Source organism: Microcaecilia unicolor, chromosome 6, assembly GCF_901765095.1.
Source record: "Microcaecilia unicolor chromosome 6, aMicUni1.1, whole genome shotgun sequence".
Taxonomy (NCBI): Eukaryota; Metazoa; Chordata; class Amphibia; order Gymnophiona; family Siphonopidae; genus Microcaecilia; species Microcaecilia unicolor.
Genome location: NC_044036.1, coordinates 140208411 through 140230964, shown reverse-complemented (window position 1 = coordinate 140230964; position 22554 = coordinate 140208411). Strand labels below are relative to the sequence as shown.

The window sequence follows — 22554 nt, the reverse complement described above, 5'->3', positions numbered from 1 at the left end:
AGTCAAAGTTTATGCGCAAGCCCTCCTGAGACAGAGAAATATCCAGAGTACCTGAATGTAATTCACCTTGAGCTACTACTGAAAAAGGTGTGAGCAAAATCAAAAAATAAAAAATAAAAAGATACCCTGTTTCGGAACGCAGGGTTCCTTCTTCAGGAGTCTTGTTATCTGTATATGGAAATGATTTACATTCCAAGGATTAACCTTTCCATATAACAGATAACAAGACTCCTGAAGAAGGAACCCTGCGTTCCAAACAGGGTATCTTGTTGAGTCATTCTCCATTAAAGATTATTATGTGACGTCTAGTGTCTTCGGTCTGTTTGAAGGCACCGGACTCCATTCCCACTCCTTGCTCCTCTCCTGGATTGTTGGTTTAATCAGCTATACGGTAAGCTGTATTGTAGAAAAGCATTAGTCTCATAGCTATGTTATTTAAATGTTCAAATTGTGTGTTTATTAGATATTTCATCACTATTATGCTGATATCATATTAAATCTCTGTTATTTGAATTTCAATGCTGTTAAATGTGTATATTTTTTATCCTGTTTCATGGTAGTCTTATTATTAGGTATCAATTTGCTGTTTTCAAGTTTCCTCTTTCATTGTATTTATGTTTATACTTTTATATTTTACTATTGTTATAATGTTTATGTTAAGCTGAACATACTGTGCATCGCCTTGGGTGATTCTCTTCATAAAGGCAGTTAATAAATCCCAATAAATACATAAATAAATAATCATGTATGGATAATTAATGTAACTATGCAGAGGCCATAATAATCAAATCTCTGCAGACTACTGGCATGGTGGTGTGATATTGCAGCAACATATAGAACTGCCTGTGTGATAGTCACGATAATATATAGAACTGTCTATGATAGTCAGGATAAACATATAGAAACTGTTATGACAGTCATGATAACATATATAACTGCCTATGTGTGATAGTCATGATAATATATAGAACTGCCTATGATAGTCATGACAATATATAGAACTGTCTGTGTGTGATAGTCACAATAACATAGAACTATGATAGTCAGGATAATATATAGAGCTGCCTATGATAGTCATGATAACATATATAACTGCCTATGTGTGATAGTCACGATAACATACAGAACTGTCTATGATAGTCATGATAACATATAGAACTGTTTATGACAGTCATGATAACATATAGAACTGCTTATATGTGATAGTCATGATAGCATATATAACTGCCTATATGTGATAGTCATGATAATATATAGAGCTGCCTATGATAGTCATGATAACATATAGAACTGCTTATATGTGACAGTCATGGTAACATATAGAACTGTCTACATTCCCACCCAGTGCACCTGTGGCACCAGAGCTGGCCCCGATCTTTCTACAAGGACACCCTATTCTTGAAAGAGATCCCAGTGAGACCCTACACATAACAAGAAGAATATATGTTAATAGTGGAGAGCAACTTTGAGAAGAAGACAGAGGGAAAGATATTAACTTCCCACTGGAGTGTGCTGATGATCAAATTTTCAGAGGGAGAAGAAGAGAGAGAGAGTAACTTTGGAGGGGAGGGAAGGAAGGGGATATGGAAAGAGCAGTCAGTTGCTATGGATCAAGAGCCTGTGCTCCAGAATTTGCAAAAACCAGGTCCTACTCAGATGGCAAAAAAAAAAAAAAAAAGCCCAAACACCCCATTGACATTAAGGTTTATCTCGGAGAGGACAGAAATTAGCACCAATACACTGAACTACTAAGACCTATCTCTTCGACAAGACCAAACATGTGAAACTCCCACATATATCCAGAAATGTTAATAATGCCTTCTGTTATATACTATCATGAATTCCATTACCATGTAACCCAAAATCCTTCTGTAACACCAAATATCTACTCTTTTCTCTTTTCCACTATCCATGCTGAATGTAAGCCACATTGAGCCTGCAAAGAGGTGATAATGTGGATACAAATGCAACAAATAAATAAATAAAAAATTCTATGAAGAGTCCCTGGAGGAAGGCAGCAGATGTAAATAAAACCTCTCTACCCATAACCCTCCCAGACAATGTCCGCATCCCTCCAGCCTCACAGCTGGGCAGAGACTGCCTGCAAATGACCATTCAGATACAAACAACATTAACTGGCTAACCTTTCTCTCAGGAGCAACAGCATAAAGAAGAGAAAACACATCAGATCTGGGGCTTAAGCAAATATTTTTCCAAATCTCTGAGTGGAGAAGTGACTTTAATGAGCGGGCCGCTCTTATTCCAAGAAAAATATGTGTTCTCTGACAGCGTTAAGTGGCATCCTAAGTGCTATCAAGTGGTATGAATCTTATCTGTCCAGAGGTGACTGGGGCCAGCGTCCACCAGGAGGAGAGAAACATGTGGCAGGTGATCAGGCACTTGTTTTTCTCCTGGATTTCATGCATGCGGGGAGCAGAGAACAGTCAAGTCCACGGCTGCCTGCCGGGGGGGGGGGGGGAAACAGGACCCTGCTGTTGCCCCTCACACACGAAGCATAAGCCGAGGCTGCACCACATCGGGGGGGGGGGGGGGGTTCTGCACGTGCAGGTGGTATGTGTGTCACCTCTGCAACGTGGGCCTGCCTTTCACAAATCAGTATCCTGTCCAATAATCAATGATGCCCCCATATGAAATATCACCAGAAGGCGGACTCTCAAATGTAGAGCACCGAAACTGTTGCAATTGTCAGTTAGTTAGGTATTTACCTTTTGGTTAACACATCAAAGCAGCTTACAAGTTTTTCAGTAAAGAATACATTAAGGGAAAGAATCTCCCTAATGAATAGTAAAGATTACAGTGGTGTAGCCAAGGGTGGGCCTCGGTGGGCTGGGACCCACTCAGTTTTGTTTCAGGCCTACCCAGAGGCAGCGCACATCATTTCACCAGCTCCACCAGCCAAACAGTCCTCTCAAGAGCCCCCTCACACTGTCTCAACCCTGGAGCATGACGAAAGCACACAACACACAAACCCTATCCCCCCCACCACACCCATGCAATGCCTCAGTTCAACTTTCATTCCCCCCTTGCGCATGTGTGCATGGGAGCATGCTCGTTGAATTGAGCATACGAGGGGGGGGGGTGCCGGCGTTGGAGGCTGTAAATGTGCCGCTGATTGCCCCAGGGTTGAGACAGATCAGGGGGCTCAAGAGTGGACCCTTTAACAGGTAGGGCTTACGGATCCCTACCAGCCAGAAGCATTGGGGTAGAGGAGGGCAATGGTAAGGGTGAAGAGTAGTAAGAATAGCAAGAGCAGGACATCAACGATGGAACCACTAGATCCACCAACTCCAGTTACCAGTTAGAAAAAGCAAGGCCATAAATGAGTTAGAGATCAACTTTAAAGGTGCAGGTAGTGAGTTCCATGATGCAACCACTAGAAGAAAAAATGCAGTATGGTCATGGCAATTAGAAGGAGCTGTATTACAGTGGTACAGCAAAAGTCAGCTTTGCCTGGGGATCCTGAACCAAGAAGCTTGTTACTAAAACAAGGTTGTTCTCCCAAGCTTGGGCCCACATCTGAAGCAGCGGGGTTGCCTCCGAATTCTTCAGCTGCATTCGTGAGATCATCTGGAATCCTTCAGGTGTATAAACTGTGTGGAGTATATATTCTTCTCAGGAAAGGAAAAGAATCAGAGAAGAATAAAATATATTTCTTTTATTATGTAGCTAAGCAGGAAATAACATTCTCAGTTCTGTATAAGAAATACCGTATTTTTTGGACTATAAGACGCACTGTTTTTCCCCAAATTTGGGAGGAAAATGGGGGGTGCGTCTTATAGTCCGAAGGTAGAGATTTGGCTGGCTGGCTGACAGGCCGCCCGCCCTCCGAGTTCGGGATCGCCGTCAGGGTTACCTCCTCCCCCCCCCCCCCCCAGCCCTGTCACCACTTCTCCCCTTACTCACGCAATCTTCCCTGGTGGTCTAGTGACGTCAGGGCAGGAAAGAGCCCCCTCTTTCCTGCCCAGCACGCTGCTCTCCATCCTCCTGTATGCAGCCTGACGGTCTCGGTGAGATTCAAAATGGCCGCCGAGACTTCAATTCTCGGCAGCCATTTGAATCTCGCCGAGGACCGTCAGGCAGCAATGCATGAGGATGGAGAGCAGCGTGCTGGGCAGGAAAGAGGGGGCTCTTTCCTGCCCCGACATCACTAGACCACCAGGGAAGATTGCGTGAGTAAGGGGAGAAGTGGTGACAGGGCTGGGGGGGGGGGGAGGAGGTAACCCTGATGGCGATCCCGAACTTGGAGGGAGGGATTCGGACAAGACGCACCGGAGCACCTAGGTTTTAGAGGAGGGAAAAAGGAAAAAAAAAATTTCCTATTTTCCTCCTCTAAAACCTAGGTGCGTCTTATAGTCTGAAAAATACGGTAATCATACAAACTATGGAGAGATCACTATGCAAAGTCCCTAAGCAATATAAGAAAGAAAGAAAGAAAGAAAGAAAAGAAAGAAAGAAAAGAAAGAAAGAAAGAAAGAAAGAAAAGAAAGAAGAAAGAAAGAAAGAAAGAAAGAAAGAAAAGTTACAACTGCAAAGGAATAGTTCTCAGTACTTACAATCTCAGAAGGAGGAGGGGAAATATAATTATATATTTCCTGGGAGACAGGCTCCTGACAAGGACACAGGGTCTAACTCATCAGTACAGCGTATCCCACCGGTAACAGGGGGCAACATATCTTTATAGGGTATATTGCTATTCCACCTCCAGCACCCATTGGTGTGTACCAATCATAGAATGTCACGTATACAGAGGTTATCCCCAACCCAACTGAAATATTAAACTTCAGATAGGATAATAGACAATTGGTTTTGACTGGGTTGATAGCAGGCAGAAGAGCAATTCTGATTCAAAAAAAATTAAAACAAAAAGATATGCAATGCCTCATTGACAGGCAGGTTCCAATCCCTGCTTGGGTTACTGGGTTCAGTAGTAATATCAGCTGATCAGATGGTAGACTGGACAGCCCAATGTAAATCACTCACTAGTTAGGTCCTTCTGGAGGTTGACAAAGGTCTTAGTCTTAGGGGTAGATGGCTACTAGTCTCATATCTATGTAGTGCAGCAGCAGTTCAAATGAATGATTCCCAGGGCCCCCAGAGCAAGAGGGACCCCGTCTTCAGAAGATTTGGAAGCAGCCATGAGGAAGCTTCCACCACCCCCTTCCTCGGACTCCCCGATACTGCAAGAGCCATGTGGATAGAATTTACAGCATTGCACTAGTGCCAAAGCAGCCTCTCAACCAAGAAGGTCAAACTGCAACTTTAGAGATAGTTCAACAAGCTCTGGAACAGGAGCAAAAAACATTAACAGAATCCAGGCCCTAGGCAGATCACAGAAGAAATGATGGCAATGTTTTATATTGTTTCTGGCTAGAGTTAGCAAAACACTCCTCTCCAAAAGCCATGGGAATGACTGAGATAGTACAGCAGCAAGGAGGAAATCCTTGTTTCCCAGAGCTGATGTGATGCCAACACTTCTGAATAAAAAGCTGGTGTGAAAACAGCAAAGGACTTACACACAATTCCCTCTATAATCACCAGCGGTTGTGCCGGTATGAAAACGACATTGTCTGGGTTACGTTACAGATTCCTCTTTAAAAACAGCCGGGAAACCCAGATGAGGATCTGGTGAAAAGCTGAGCCTCTCTGGGACCTCATCCTGGAGTCCTTGCAGTAACTTTATATTATTACAGCTCAGTGCACGACTTTCTAATGCAAGCATTAAAAAAAAAAAATGTTTGCCCGCCAATGCAGTAAGCAAATATAATGCAAAATAGGCTACGTGGAAAAAAAGTGTCTTAAAATGGGAAAGCACGAGGGTGCACGCACACAGGTTTGGCAGTTATGTCTCAAGAACAAAACCATGATACATCTGTGCATGTGCTGGAATGTTATTCTGTGCAAGGAGTCCAATCAGAGGCCTCAGGGGTCCTTTTACAAAGGCACGCTGATAAATGGCTTGTGGCAGTGTAGGCGTGGGTTTGGGGCATGCGCAGATCCATTTTTTTAGCACGCCTGTAAAAAAGGGCTTTTTAAAAAATTTCTGCCGAAAATGGACATGCGGCAAAATGAAAATTGCCGCGCATCCATTTTGGGTCTGAGACCTTACCGCCAGCCATTGACCTAGCAGAAAAGACTCAAACGGTAACCAGGCGGTAATGACCTACGCGCGCCAGATGCCGCTTGGTGCTCGTCCGTGTGGCACGCCCCAAAAATAAAAAAATATTTTTCAGACGCGCGTTGTTGGACGTTCCAAAAATGAAATTACCGCATGAGCCACGGTAGTCGTGCGGTAGCTCCATTTTGGCACGCGTTGGGCTTAACGCGGCTTAGTAAAAGGACCCCTCAAAGATCACCACAAATGTAGAAACAAAGAGCAGATCCCAAATAAGGATGATGATACAACTCTTTATCAAAAATCCAGTCCTTCAAAACATTTCACTAAAAAGTTGTATCTTCACCCCAGCGGCATACCAAAGGCGGGGGCGGTGGAGGAGGTTCGCCCTGGGTGCACGCCGCTGGAGGGGTGCAGAGAGCAACCGCGCGCCTGTCGGCTCCACTGGTTCCCTGCTCCCTCTGCCCCGGAACAGGTTACTTCCTGTTCCGGGGCAGAGGGAGCCAGCGGAGCCGAGAGCCGCACGGCTGCTCCCAGCAGCCAAGAATGCACCCGGGGGGGGGGGGTTGATGCGTTGGGGGGGTCGTGTTGCACCAGGGGTGGTGCGTTTTGAAAGCGCCAAACCCCTCCGACAAAACTGCACTGGCTTTCAAAATCTGCACAATAGTTCACAAAATTATTTATTGTGAAGCCCCAGGATATATGACAGACCTCATTGACCTGCCAACTAGAAACACTACAAGATCATCACGTTCATACCTAAATCTCCGCTACCCAAGCAGCAAAGGACTCAAATACAAATCAACTTATGCATTCAGCTTTTCCTATTTAAGCGCACTATTATGGAAAGCACTGCCAAAAGCAGTAAAAACCACGCTCGACCACTTAAATTTCCGAAAGGCCCTAAAAACAAACCTGTTCAGAAAGGCATACCCCACCGAACCAACATAAAAAACCTGGATATCTGTGACATAACGAAACCAACGACTGTAATGGACATATCCAAACTCTTCCTCTTCCCCCCCTAAACTCCCCCCAAGTATTCATCATACCTGAACCTTATTCTACCATAATATCACCTTGTATTTGTTCATACCGGAACTGGCAAACACCGTTACGGTACTATGTAAGCCACATTGAGCCTGCAAATAAGTGGGAAAATGTGGGATACAAATGTAATAAATGTAAATGTCACTGCTTCACCCCTATTTGGGAACTGCTCTTTGTTTCTACGTGTTATTCTGTGCAGATAAGTTTTGCAACACCAGAGAACACCATTCAGGCGGATGTGAATGCAGCTCCAGAGCCGATACAATTGTTGCGACATTTGGAGTTGCATGTGCTGGAACGCCATTACAATGTTGAAATACTATGTAATACTTGCTGTTGTAAACAAACAATTACAAACAGATACATGAAACGGATCCTCAAAGGTAACCTTCCACTTAAGCCATCGACTTTGGAAATAATGGAAGTAGGTATTTCACCTTATCTCTTCATCAATCTGAAATATTTCTTCATCTTTTCTCTTGTTCTCAGTCGAAATATGTGAAATGATCAACGGTTATAAACTTTTTAACAAGCACAGTTTAAGCTTATCAGCTGATAAGCGTTACTTATCTGAGCTGCAGAATAGGTTAATTGTGCTATTACACACATAGGACCCTGTTTACCAAGGCGTGTTAGTGTTTTTAATGCGCCTACAATTAGCATGCGCATTAACCATGTACGTGCGTACACAGTTAACACACGTACATGGTTAACACGCCTATAACATGGCTTAGTAAACAGGGCCCATAAACATTAATATTATTCAGTGTACTATCCAACAGTCCAGCGTTTTACTCTGTTCCAGCACACCTCGCCCTCAGTTCCTCACTCCTGCCTGGTTTTTTTTTTTTTTGTTTTTTTTTGGTTGGTTGGCTTTTTACTGATCTCCTTCAAGAAAGCCAGAAAAGAAAACTGCAGATCCTGAATGCTCACAGTAAAGAAGGGTATGAAATACTCGCTAACATTAACTGCTGAAGAACAAGCTAAACTTTTACTCCTCAGACCTTGTGTTAAAGTCCTTGCATTAAAAAAAAAAAAAACTGACAGAAGAATGTAAAAAACATTCAAGGGTGAAAGTGACTTTTCCAAGGCATTGTTCATTTATAGAAAGAAAGATGCGGGAGCCGAAAGGAAACAGAGTATCCATCAGTGAATAGTTTCTACAGGAGTGATCTGGTCTTCTGCTAAGGTGACGTTCTAGGTACCGTATTTTTTGGACTATAAGACGCACCGGACCATAAGACGCACCTAGGTTTTAGAGGAGGGAAATAGGAAAAAAAATATTTTGGACTATAAGACGCACCTTTTTCCTCCTCTACAACCTAGGTGCTCCGTTGCGTCTTGTCCGAATGTCTCCCGTTTCCAGGGTCCGTCCGTCCGTCCGTCTCCCTCCCTCCCTCCTGAGTTCTGGGATCCCCAGCCCGCCCTCCCTCCGAGATTGCCCGCCCTCTCTCCAAGATCTCCTTCCCTCCTGCCCGCCCTCCCGAGTTCCGAGATCCCCTTCCCTCCCGCCCGCGTGAGTTCCGAGAACCCCTTCCCTCCCGCCTGCCTGAGTTCCGAGAACCCCTTCCCTCCCTCCCGCCCGCCCTCCCGAGTTCCGAGGGAGGGAAGGGGATCTCAGAGAGAGGGAGGGCAGGTGATCTCGGAACTCGGAGGGAGGGCGGGCTGGGGATCCCGGAAGTCTAATTTCTCTACGTTCGGACTATAAGACGCACCCCCCATTTTCCTCCCAAATTTGAGGGGAAAAAAGTGCGTCTTATAGTCCGAAAAATACGGTAATATTTACCTCTGTAAGGACTGTTGTATCTCAGTCATCCTCATATTGAGAGCAGCTGTCTGTTCAAGTAAAGATACCTGTGGGCAGATGATCAAAAGCCCCATGCTGTTCCAAACAGCGCTCTAAAAATAGCGCTGGAACAGCACGGAGCTTTACCACCCCTATGATCAGAGATAACTGCATGCAAATTTAAGTACACTATTCTCTCTGATCATAGGGTAGACCCACCGGATCTCCAGCCCTCCCTGAACCTGTGTTAGGGGGGTTGGGGGGACCGGAGGTTCCTGCAGGGGGGCTGCTGCATTGCTTCACATGCTCAGAGGCTCTGATCATGGGGGCGGTAGAAAACGCAGGCAGCTAGTATGGATCTAATAGCCTCTAGCACCTGCGTTTGCTTCTGATCATCGGCCCACTGGTCAGGAAGAACAGTAAGGATAAATTCCTGAAGACGGCCATAAACAATTATTAGACAAATAGACCTGGAAAAGTTACCACTCGTATCTGGGAGGAAACAGCAAGAAATGGATCTATTCTTTGGGTCTTCCAGGTAATTCCTGGTGACCCAGAGTAGCTACCGTCAGAGACCGGACACTGGGCTTGATGGCATATCTTAGAAATCTCACCCTCGTCTTCAGTGTGTATCAAATATTTCAACCATACCATCCTGGCCATTGAGGTTCCACAGCATCACTAAACTCTGCTCTCCACCGTGAACCCAACATGTACCCTTGGCTTTACCTCTGTTAAACTTGAGCTTAACATGAATACTGTTCCTCTAGTATCAGAACACACGGAACAAAGTTAAGCAAGTTCAGACCTAAGAAGAACTAAGATCAATGTCTAAAGTGTTAACTGAGGAACCAGCTGAGACCCAAAATAAACAAACATTCAATCTTGTTACCCCAGTATCCAGGTACCAGATGGGTCAGCATCTGAAAACCATGGATCAGTCAAAAAAAACAGATTCCAGCAGCCAACCAAGTGCAGACTGCAGGCTGGGTCAGGCATAGGATCTTTATGTGAACTATTCTGAGTACGTTTGAGGGTTAAGTTATAAGCAGGGACACAAGCTTTGCTTACTTATTCAAACTTTGGGGTTTTATGTATTTCAGAAGAAAAGGACACGGAAACCCTGCTCCTGGTCCTGCACTTCAGATTGACTGTTTCCAGTAAGAGGAGGGCTGGGTCTCTCTTGGTCTCCAGCCAAGAGGAACAGCAGCAACAGGTCAGAGTTCATGCACGAGAGGAGCAGTTCAGTTATAGTGCCTTGATCACTCCAGATTTTATTTACTTACTTATAGGAATTTATTAACCACCTCTCTATAAATGCTCAAGGCCGTGTGCAAGGAAACTAACAAAAATAAAATCACAATTCCATAGCAATAGATGAAGTAAAGGCAATATTTTAAACCCACCACCTGCAATTACATATGCGCTATCCGCTGGATTCTGTATAGGTCGCCCAAGTTTCTGTACTTTGGGTAGATCCATTCATAAACTAATTCACTAATTAGGCGCTAACAATCAATAATTAGCATTAACCACCTAATTGACAGTAATTAGGAGCTATGGGCAGTGGTGTACTGGAGCCAGCTTGCACCGGCTTGCGAAAGCAGTTTGTTCGTTTTTTAAAGAATTTTGGGAGTAATGGGGCACCCAGGTACACAGCTCACCATAGCTCCCTTTTCTTATCTGCTGAGCCCTGCAAAACTATACTTTCCCCAACTGTACACCACTGCCCTAGTCCTTATGAATGAAGGGGGCACCTGTATGTGGGTACAGTGGGTTTCTGGTGAGTTTTGGAGGGCTCACAGTTTCCACCACAAGTGTAGCAGGTAGGGGGAGGTATGGGCCTGGGTCCCCCTGACCACAGTGCACTCTGTACCCACTACTAGACTACTCCATGGACCTGCATGCTGCTCTAATGGACCTGGCTATCATGTCTGAGGCTGGCGTAAAGGCTGGTATTAGTTTTATTCACATATCTGGGTGAGTAAGGGGGGAGGGTCATCCCTGATTCCCTCCAGTGGTCATCTGATCATTTAAGGCACCTTTTTGTGGCTTATTTATTATAAAAACAGGTCTACACCAAAACGTTGAAGTTGTCACCCGAAATGTTTTAATTTTGTTACATTAGGGCTATAAAAATGTCCAAGTGTTAGGAATAGCCTAAGCCCACCCTAATCCGCCTTCAAAAGACCCCCGACATGCCCCCTTGTGATTTGAACGCATTGCAGACAAACTGCATAGATAAACGTGTGCAAAATAGGTTTTGAAAATACCAATTTGGACATTTTGAGAAGAAACCCATCCAGATGGTGCTTCATGACGCTTTTTGGACATTTTTCTCTTTCAAAAATCAGCCCCATAGACTATTATGAGTTAGGTGCATATCTCTAGCACTTTTGAACCACCAACTCTATGGTAGGCATAAGTGTTCACACCTAACTTATAGGTATGTAGTTTGGAACTTGTGTTAGTATTTTGAAAAGGCTCCTATCAGGGGGGACAAGGGAGGGCTGGATAGTCATATAGCCTTGTCGTAACTAGGGAACTTGTGGAGGGGGGGTGGGATAAAAAGTTTGATGATAATTTGTTTGGACTAAATGATATTCTGTTCTTTTATGCATTACTGTGAGTAGAGACTTTGTACTTTGATAAATACAGAATACCTATTGTTTTGAATCTATCAATAAAAATAATTTCACATAAACAAACAGATAGATTGAAACTCTGAAAAAAAAAAAAGGTTCCTATCGGGTGCTCTCTGCCAAATACAAAAATAAAAATAAAAAGCAGACACTATGAAAAAAAGTCAGTCTGTATTTATTTGATCCACAAAGATCAACAAAGACATGTTTTAGAGATTGCAAATCTTTTGCCCTGTTGCTTTCTGCAGGGCCACCGAGAGACTAGGCCGGGCCTGGGGCAAGGCCGCCCCCAGGGCCCTGCCACCCCCCGAGGTCGCCGCCGCCGCTCCCCCCCCCCCCCCAAGGTCACCGCCTCTCCCCCCTCCATCCACCACTGGGCCCCCTGCATTGAAATTACAATGCCTCTCACCTCTGTGAGAAAGCGCTGCAGGCAGCAGGGCAGCAGATCGCCTCCCTTCGGGCCTCCTTCCCTCCATGTCCCGCCCTCGTCTGACGTAACTTCCGCGAGGCGGGACACAAGGAGGGGCATAGGTGGATCATGGGCTGGGTACAGGAGGTGCATGGATGGATCATGGGTTGGGCCTGGGAGGGGCATAGGTGGATCTTGGGCTGGGTATAGGAGGGGCATGGATGGATCATGGGTTGGGCATGAGAAGGGCATGGGTGGATCATGGTTTGTTGTATTTTGTGTGTGCTTTATAGAACACTGACATGTATATGCACAAATGCAGCATTTAGTTATGTTCATTTACACCTACCACAGACATGGCATAAGGGTCACATCTAAAGTTAGGTGTGTGACTATGTATTTACGCTAGTATTCTTTAACAGATCTGGCACGCAATCATGCATTATAGAATACTAGCTGAGCACCCAAATTTTAGGCACCTAAGTTTTACAGCCCGTTATTAAATTGACCCCACTGCTGGGTCTTGCATCGTCATTTCCCTGTACAATATTGTGAACTCAATTCAGACTGTGGCTAGGAAAAGGTCACATGGTCTCTGCCACTGAAGTAGTAATTTCTCAGAAACTATTTGCACAACAATTTATTTTTATCTGACCTCCTCCCCTCCACCCCTTGCTATTAAGAACACAGAATTCGGAGAATAATGTTGTGTCACCTCTATTTCAGTTTTCCAGTTGACTTGTGGTCTACGGCTTCTGTCTTTAGTGATGACTCACTTTTCCTTATCATTTGTAATTAAGTTTCAAGACATATCTCGTGAATTAATGTAGTGCCAGTTCATTCATAAATGAAATGCAACAGGTCAACAAGCAACTCACTGGAATGACTTAATACATTTGCCGGTAGCTTTGACAAGCAAAGGTCTCTTCATCAGGTCAACACACAGTAACTAAGCATGAAGAAGCCCAGCTAGTTCAATAAAATGTTTTCACTTATTAAGTACTTTAAGTTTAGTTCTTCATACACCAAATGTTGAACAAACCAGATTGATCACCCAGTACTGAACTTAAATTACATTTGTTTTAACACAAAATCATGGTGTATATCTTAAGGATTTGTGATGCCAAGGGACTCAAAGAATCAACAATTGCTACTGAAAGCTGATTCCAGAAACTCACTTTAGAAAAAGGGACAAGGGGCTTTTGCTGACAGCTTTTAGCAAATACACCTGGTATAAAACAAATTGGATCAGAAGAAGAAAGGAGTAAGAATGTTATTCCACTCCAATGTAGACTTTGCAGTTAAGATATTAAGTGAGACCTCAGTGTAAGGACATACACTTGTTGATGGCGTGATGTACTAAAAAAGTGAGTACACTTGTGTAGATAGATAGATAGATAGATAGAGATAGATAGATAGATTTATTACATTTATATCCTACATTTTCCCACCTATTTGTAGGCTCAATGTGGCTTACATAGTACTGGAGAGGCGTTACAGACTCCGGTGTAAACAAATACAAAGTGATGTTGTGGTAAGATCAGTGCGTTTTTTCTAGCAAAAAAGCTGCCGGTACTCAAATGCTAGGTCACTCTTCAGGGGGTGAGGTGATTATTGAGGGACCCAACCCACAATAGCCAGGCCCCCCTGCAACCAGTCACAGAATCTATGGCAAGGCAAAATTGGTGTGTAGAGCCTGAGCTCTTTCATTAAAACTTGGGGTCCATGGGTCAATTTTAGTAGACAGTGGAAAAGGTGCCGGTACTCAGTACTCCCAAGTACTCCCTCAAAAAAAAGCCCTGGGTAAGATAAAGTTCATGTGGCACAGCCACACTGGGGACCTTGGGTTGGATAGATAGATAATATATAGACAGACTGACAAACAGACAGAAGACTGACTGACTGCTAGGAGCTGGCCCTGGTGGTAGTACCATGAGACTAGCACTAGAGGTCATAACCTGCAGCAGCCAGGGGCAGGAGCAAGTGGGGTTCACTGCTGCCCCAAAGACCCACTTGACCACTAAGGATAGTCAGGTAGGCCCAAAGGGAGCTACTGGGACATATGGTGAGGAGTTGTCATGTTGGGGGTCTAGGAGGAGAATCAGAACTTGTTTGGGAGAGTCAGAAGGAAGGGAAGCAGGGGTGAGAGATGCAGACCACTACCTGGAAGCTATGCAGGTGCAGCCAAAGTTAGGACCGTGGCCTTGTGCAGTCCTATCTGGTCACTTCATTTTGCAAGCAGCAGCACTGAGTATTATCGGCACTTGCATAACTCCTGTCTCCTCCCCAACTCCGCCCCTGTAATGCCCTTCTTCTGTCCAGACTTAAGACGGCCAGTTAGTGCCAATATTCAGTGATACTACCTGGTTAAGTGCCTCTGAATACCAGCAGCCAGCCCGCTGAATGTGATTTAAGCAGGAGGAGACTCTCCTGCCCACTTAAATTGCTTTCATTATTGACCCCTTAGTGAGCATACATGACAAGCAATAAAACAAGAAAAATAAATGTTAGTTTTATAATAAAATGTGATCACATAAAACCTATGCAAAAAAACCCAGAAGAAACCAGTCTTCGCAAAAATCAAATTACAACAAAACAGCAAAGATGACTCAAAAAATTTGAAAGTACGACACTTCAAATGTAAATACAGTAAAAACTAATTTATTGGTCGTAAAACAAAAAATAATTAAAAACAAAAAAGGTTAAAAATTGCAATAAGAAGGTAGGTGAGTGAGACTCAACACATCTGTGTTTCGGCCTGTCAGGCCTGCATCAAGAGTCTTTTCACCATTGGAAAACTCATATTAACATCATCTAATGCAGCAATCTTTATTTTTCAGGACCGATATTCCCCTACCACCCGGGGCTCTTCCATGGATGTGGTGAGGAAATTCCTTTGGAAACGTTTGCGCCTCCTTTCCTGGGTGAATACGTTTAACAAACCACCACTAACCTGTTGGTTTGTTAAACATGGCCATGTTTTGCTTGTGGACTGCATCAGGGATCAACGACGAGCAAATACGCCACTGCAATTCACAGTGTACCAAGTGATGCACCTTTCCTGTGATAAATGCATAAATAAGTCATTCCTGTGCACTTAACCATTACACTACTAAGAGACCACATAAATCAAGGAGAAATCCTCAGCTTAACTTGCTGCAATGTTGTCAGCTTTATTTGTGTCATAGTTCGCTCAATCTCCACGACCACAATCTAAGATGCTGAAGCAAATTAAGCCCTTGAAGCAGTTGTTTATTGGCAAAACTTGAGTCAAACTGGGCAAGTGACAGCATTTAATCCCTGCAGTTGGCACTGTATGACCCGTTTTGATTCAGCTTCAGTCATTGGTTTTGGAGATAATTCTATAACTGGGTGCCACGTTTCAGGCCACTTGTGTGGGGTTCTACATGGAATGTTGCTACTCTTTGAGATTCTGCATGGAATCTTGTTACTCTTTAGGATTCCAGAATCTTGCTATTCTTTGGGATTCTACGTGGAATGTTGCTACTCTGAGATTCTGCATGGAATCTTGTCACTCTTTAGGATTCCGGAATCTTGCTATTCTTTGGGGTTCTACATGGAATGTTGCTACTCTTTGAGATTCTGCATGGAATCTTGACACTCTTTTGGATTCCAGAATCTTGCTATTCTTTGGGGTTCTACATGGAATGTTGCCACAATTTGGGTTTCTGCCAGATACTTGTGACCTGGCTTGGCCACTGTTTGGAAAACAGGATACTGGGCTAGATGGACCATTGGTCTGACCCAGTATGGCTACTCTTATGTTCTTATGTAAACATTTATATTGAATTGGATATATCTTTTGGATCAAGTAGTTGTAATAATGTTCAATTGTATCAAGATTTAGGGGTCCGTTTACTAAGCTGCACTATTCCCAGCGTGAATCTTTCCCATGGCCATTTTTAGTGTGGTGATAAAGTGGCTCCATTTCCCTTTAATGGCCATTAGCATGTGGCCATTAGTGTGTGAGCATTTACCAAAACCTATTTTCTAGGTGGTAAGGGCTCACGCGCTAATCCTGTGCTAATTGGTTAGCGCATGGCAATTAAGCTGCATGGCAATTAGCGCAAAACATACCCATGCTCCACCTCAGACACATCCCCAGCATTAAAAAATAAATCATATTTTTTAGCGCATGGGTAGAGCGCACCAATCCCAAAACGCCTGAGCAATAAACACATGCAAGTTTCACCAATGTGGACGTATAACATTATCCCAAAATACACTGCATAAATTAAGGGCACTGAAATGAATTTTCGATAGAGGTGATGGCAGTGAAATTAAACAGAAAATGGTGGAGAAGTAGTCTAATGGTTAGAACACCAGACTGCTAACCAGGGGAACCAAGTTCAAATCCCACTGCTGCTCCTTGTGACCTTGAGTAAGTCACTTAAACCCTCCATTGCCACCATTAAAGAGGTAGTTAAAGTGTACAAGAATTCTGGATCACCAACAAAACTTGGTGAAGTGGCTTCATAAATGGATGGGATAAATTTTAATTTCAGACAAGCAAACCCCACCTCCACCACTTTTACAAAGCCACCCTAGTGGCTGGAATTACCACACGGGCAGCCAATAGCGCGGTTTTGTAAAAGGAGGAGAAAAAAAAAAGACCTCTACTATGAAAAAGGAAAGAGCACAACAGGAAATTGCATAAAATTAGGTTGGCAAGAAACATTGACAGAATTAAAGGTAACAAAGGCCAACCAAGTTTAGAGTCCAAAGACATGAGAAGAAGGCTTGTTAATTATTTGTCTGATTAATACACAAAAGACAGAACTATTAACAGTGGTGACACCGACGCCTGTTTGGAGTCCATTGAGTTACCAGTGATTAAGCTGGCAAGATTTGAAAACCAGGGGAAGGAGATTTCTGACCTCAAAATAGCAAATGTTATTGAAAGAGTGAAGACGAATAAGCCACCAGGGCCCTTGTGGATTGACTGCTGAACTTTGCAACACTTTTGATGAAATACTGGTTCTATACTTGGCAAAGGTCATTCTTCTAGGGCAGTCCTTGAGGGCCGCAAACCAGTCGGGTTTCAGAATTTCCCCAATGAATATTCATGAGATCTATTTGCATACGATGGAGGCAATGCATGCAAACAGATCTCATGCTTAATCATTGGGGGAATCTTGAAAACCTGACTGGGTTGCGGCCCTCAAGGACTGAGGTTGTCCACCCCTGTTCTAGGGCAAGAGCCATCTTCCTCTATGATGATCTGAACATGTATACCCTGGAGGAAAGGAGAAACAGGGGTGATATGATACATAAGCACATAAGCACCGCCACGCTGGGAAAAGACCCAAGGTCCATCAAGCCCAGCATCTCCAACAGCGGCCAATCCAGGCCCCAAGAACCTGGCAAAAACCCAAAATTTAATAACGATCAATGGACTTTTCCTTCAGGAATCTATCCAGACCCCCTTTAAACTCAGCAAGGCCAGCTGCCGTCACTACTTTCTCCGGCAGTGGCATTCCTAGCCTGGATGGCACCCGGGGCGGATCACCGATGCGCCCCCCCCCGGGTGCAGCGCGCCCCCCCTGCGAAATGACACCCCCCACTGATGCACGCCGCTGGGGGGGGGGTGCTGCGGCGTGCGCCTGTTGGCTCCGAGTTCACTAACTTCGCTCATTCGCTGCAGCTCCCTCTGCCCCGGAACAGGAAGTAACCTGTTCTGGGGCAGAGGGAGCTGCAGCGAACGAGCAAAGTTAGTGAACTCAGAGCCGACAGGCGTGCGCCGCGGCACCCCCCCAGTGGCGTGCAACCGGGGCGGACCGCCCCCACCGCCACCCCCTTGGTACGCCACTGTTCTCCGGCAATGAGTTCCAGAGTCTAACTACGCGCTGAGTAAAGAAAAACTTTCTCCAATTCGTTTTAAACCTACCACATTCTAATTTCATCTTGTGTCCCCTGGTTCAAATATTTGAAAGATACTAATCCGGAAACGAACCTTTTCCGGAGATGGGAAGGTGGTAGAACTAGAGGACATGAAATGAGGTTGAAGGGGGGCAGACTCAAGAAAAATGTCAGGAAGTATTTTTTCATGGGGAGAGTGGTGGATACTTAGAATGCTCTCCCACGGGAGGTGGTGGAGATGAAAACGGTAATGGAATTCAAAAATGTGTGGGATAAACATAAAGGAATCCTGTTCAGAAGGAATGGATCCTCAGAAACTTAGCGGAGATTGGGTGGCAGCACCGGTGGTGGGAGGCAGGGCTAGTGGTTGGGAGGCGGGGTTAGTGCTGGGCAGACTTCTACGGTCTGTGCCCTGAAAATGGCAGATACAAATCAAGGTCAGGTATACACATAAAGTAGCACATATGAGTTTATCTTGTTGGGCAGACTGGATGGACCGTACAGGTCTTTCTCTGCTGTCATCTACTATATTACTATGTTACTGTGTAAATTATTAAAGAAAAGGGTGCACTATTAATGGCATTGCCCACAAAGTACAAAAAATAAAAAAAAAAGAATAAAATTTAAAATCCAGTAAACAATACAGGAATCTAAACAAAGTTAAAATGAACATTAGTTGACCTGTGCACCCCTGTTAGCCACACAGCCTCCAGCTACAGTACGGCGAACAGATTTGCCTTTTCTTTCCTAGAGTAGGGTCTGGTGATATCTCAAAAGGAATGAGGTTCCTAGGGGGCAGCGCTAAAAAGTGGACTTTCCCACAAGCTAAGTCTGTTTTTAGCTCAGCAGTAAAATGTCTTGGAATCTTGTATTAATAGCCAGGGCCGCCAAGAGGGGGGGACAGGGGAGACAAAAGTCCCTGGGCCCGGGCCTCCGGAGGGGGCCCAGCGCCACTGCAGTCAGGCCCGCCCGCCATCGCTCCCGAACTAACTAACCTTAAACGCCTCCTTCCTTTCCTTTCACCACCTTCGCGGCAAGCAGCAGCAGGGCAGGCCGCTCTTTCCTTCCGTGTCCCGCCCTCGCCTGACGTAACGTGCACGAGGGCGGAGCACGGAAGGAAGGAGAGGTCTGCCCTGCTGCTGCTTGCCGCGAAGGTGGTGAAAGGAAAGGAAGGAGGCGTTTCAGGTTAGTTCAGGGCCCGGTAGTGGGTGGAGGGGGCCCGGCGACCTTGGGTGGGGGGGACCCAGCGGCGACGATGACCTTGGGTGGGGTGGGTGGGGGGGCCCGGGGGCGGCCTTGTCCCGGGCCTGGCTCTGGCTCTCGGCGGCCCTGTTAATAGCCATGCACCAATGTTGCGATTAGCATATGCAAAACCAAAAGAGGAATAGGAACCCCTACATGTAAAACAACCAGATCATAGAGTAGGGGTGAACTAAATAGATGCCTGTAGCAGATGGCTAGAATGCAAATCTTTATTAGGCATCACTGGTACACAAGAACCGACACGGGGCTGTGTTTCAACGGGAAAACTTTGGTGGTTCTGTTGGCGTCTTATCACAGACTGCAGAGCAGGGGTGTAATTATGGGGGGCCTGGGCCCCCACAAATTTCATCTGGGTCCCTGGTTTGACTGGTGGGGGGTCCCCAACCCCCGCCAGCCGAAGTCAGCGCAGTCTCAGGTGCAGTCACATTCGCAGTCTGCCCCTGCTCTTCTTTCTTCTTGCTCCTCTGGTGCATGCTGATGCTGCGCCAGAGACTGTGTTGAAGAAGGCTTCGGCTGGCGGGGGTTGGGGACCCCCGCCAGCAAAGGTATTTGTTTGTGAGGGGGTGAAGCGAGGCGGTGGGGGGGGGTGAGGAGGCAAGGCGAGGCGTTGGGGGGGCGAGGTGTGGCAGTGGGGGGGGGGCGGCGGGATGGCACTCAAAATGTGCCTCCAACCTCGGGCTCTGGCCCCCTCCCACCATGAGGTCTGGCTACGCCCCTGCTGCAGAGTTTAGTAGTTTCAGCATTCTAGCACCGACTCATATAAAATCCTTTTTTTCAGTGTACAAACTCTGAAGCAGACGGGTGTTTCACGTCAAAACATGGCTCCATGTCGGGTCTTGTGTACAAGTAGTGCCTAGTAAAGATTTGCATTCTACCCATCCAGATACAATGGTTCACCCCCTACTCTATGACATGGCTATTAGCATATGGCTATTAAAAAAAGATTAGCATGTGAGACCTTACCGCCATGCACACAAAGAGCGAGGATGAGTTGAAGAGGAAATCAGGAAGTCTTTATTGATAGCTAAATAATGACCCGACATGGCCGTGTTTCGGCATCAAAGCCTGCATCAGGGGTCAAACAAATCTACACAGAAATCAAAATGTATTATAGATGTAAAAATTAAAGTAAAATATAATATAAAATCATGACATATAAAAACATAGTGACATATATAGAAGAGTTTTAAAAAATGTTTAAAAAATGTTTTTAAAGGGGTGGTATGGATGATTACATAAACTAAATATATAATAAAAGATCAAATAGAAAGATATGTATATGTATGAAATATTAACATCTATAAAATGATGTATATGATAGAAGCATGTATGTGAATTGCGGTTTAACAACTTAATGTAGTAATATTGAGTGGAAGTTAAAATTTTTTGAAAAATAATGATAAAACAATAAATGATGTCAATGAGAAATAAAAAAAATTAAAAGGAATTTAAAAATAAATAAATAAATAAAAGCTGTGTATATGTATTGATGTCTGTTCTGAAAAAAATATCATAATTATTTTCAAATGATGGATATATACAAGCAAAGTAAATGTACCTCTTATGTTGTCGCTGAGTAATGAACCAAGAGAAATATAGAGAGTCAAATTTCAGTTAAAAGATGAATGTTAAACAAATAGAAACAAAACAAAAGAAAATGATTTAAACAACCAACAAAACTATGGGGACTGCGGTGTGAGTGATTTTTATATGCCAGATAACGATAAAATATATATATATAATAGTATAATGCTGTGTGTCCAGCATTTACCGTACTCTTGAATGGTTGATAAAGTTGCGTACAAACCAGTGCATATGAGGAGATATATTGGTAACAGATACACTTTTAAAGCAACTGGAAGAAAAAGCGTGCAGTAATGAATCAAAGAGTGAAGGGTGTGATACCAAAGAAACCAACTTACCGCCACCCAGTGGTATATCAAGGGCGGGGAGGTGCAGGCGGTCTGCCACAGATGCATGCTGCAGGGGGGTGAAGGAAGCAGCCGCGCATTTGTGGCTCCACCAGTTCCCTGCTCCCCCTGATGATACTTCCTGTTCTGGGGCAGGGAACCGGCAGAGCCAACAGCCACCAGCACCACCAGGGGGTAACAGCAATGCACCGGGGGGGGGGGAGGGGGAGGGGGGTTAGATGTGATACGCTGGGGGGGGAGGCAAGGCTATGCGATGCAATGCACTGGGGGGGAGGTGGGGAGGCAATGCAATGCACCATGGAATGCACGCTGCACCCGGGGGGATGCGCAGTGGCAGCCGACCAAGGAACACCACTGCCGCAACCTATTTTGTAGGCACACAGCAATACTGCTGCGCTAACTGATTACCAGTGACACTATCACTCTCTGACCCAGACACAGCGCCCTCCTCAGTAGTGTGCACGTGCTAACCCGGAATGTACCACCGAACGCCTGAGCACGCGCCGCGGTAAGTCCTTTTAAGCTGCAGTAAACACATGCTAGTGCTTACAACAGCGTGCGTTCCCAAAAGTGATCCAGAAGACTACAAAGCACCATAAAAAATGAAGCTAGACCACCCCCCCACACCACCAACTTCTTACACCTCGCTGAGTTTCATTTGCACATAAGAGGAACCCCGGGATCCACATGAAGAAGTGAGAAAGGACTGCAGGTGGCTGAGACTTGTGATAAGGGAAGGGAAGGAGTACTGCATTTGCTTTCGCTTATCATAAACTGAAACTTAAGAACAAATAAAGGAAAACAAAACCAAAGCCAGGATTGTTCAGATAGAGACAGAGTTTCTTAATGGGAGCAAGTAGAGAAATCAAAATGTGTCAACAGGTGTCTGAGTGGGAAGGGGATGGGAGGGACCCAGTCCTGCCAGTGTTCCAGGAAACAGGGACCCAGCACCTCCTCGGAGCCGCACCTGCTATCCCTAACCCCCTTCGGTTTCTGGTAGTCTTGCAGCAAGTGGGGATACCATGTAAATTCTTTGAGCTGTTGGGATCTTTAGGAATGAATTTCTCTCCTGTTTACCATCACATTATCCACAATACTTTTTGTGTGCAGATTTTTTTTTGTCCATTATTTTCTTTTCCTGTGGAATTTTGCCCTTCCAGCAGGAACTGAATTAAAAGATTCAGAAAATGATCAAAAAGCTCATGAAACCCACCGCAACAGACACTAAAAGGGCAGAGTGGGGCGAGGGGCGGGCTGGGGCAGGGCAACATTTCATTTTTTTGTGTCCTTTTTTTTTTTGTCTCCGCAAATATGGTAACCCTATTTTAATTCACCTCCCTCCCACAATCTCAATTCATGTTCTCTAGTTCTAGTACTTTCCCTTTCCTGGAAAAGGTTTGTTTGCATATTAATAAATATTTAAATGTCTGTATCATAGCACCCTTATCCCTCCCTTACCT

General features: G+C 44.8%; 1 long non-coding RNA gene across 1 annotated transcript; it reads left to right on the top strand.

Annotated features, from left to right (window-relative positions):
- Positions 1–303: 303 nt before the first annotated feature.
- On the top strand, positions 304–15369 carry LOC115472889. The gene is made up of 3 exons (XR_003942574.1): positions 304–391; positions 10073–10185; positions 14861–15369. It is a non-coding gene; the product is annotated as an uncharacterized LOC115472889 (long non-coding RNA).
- The last annotated feature ends 7185 nt before the right edge of the window (positions 15370–22554 follow it).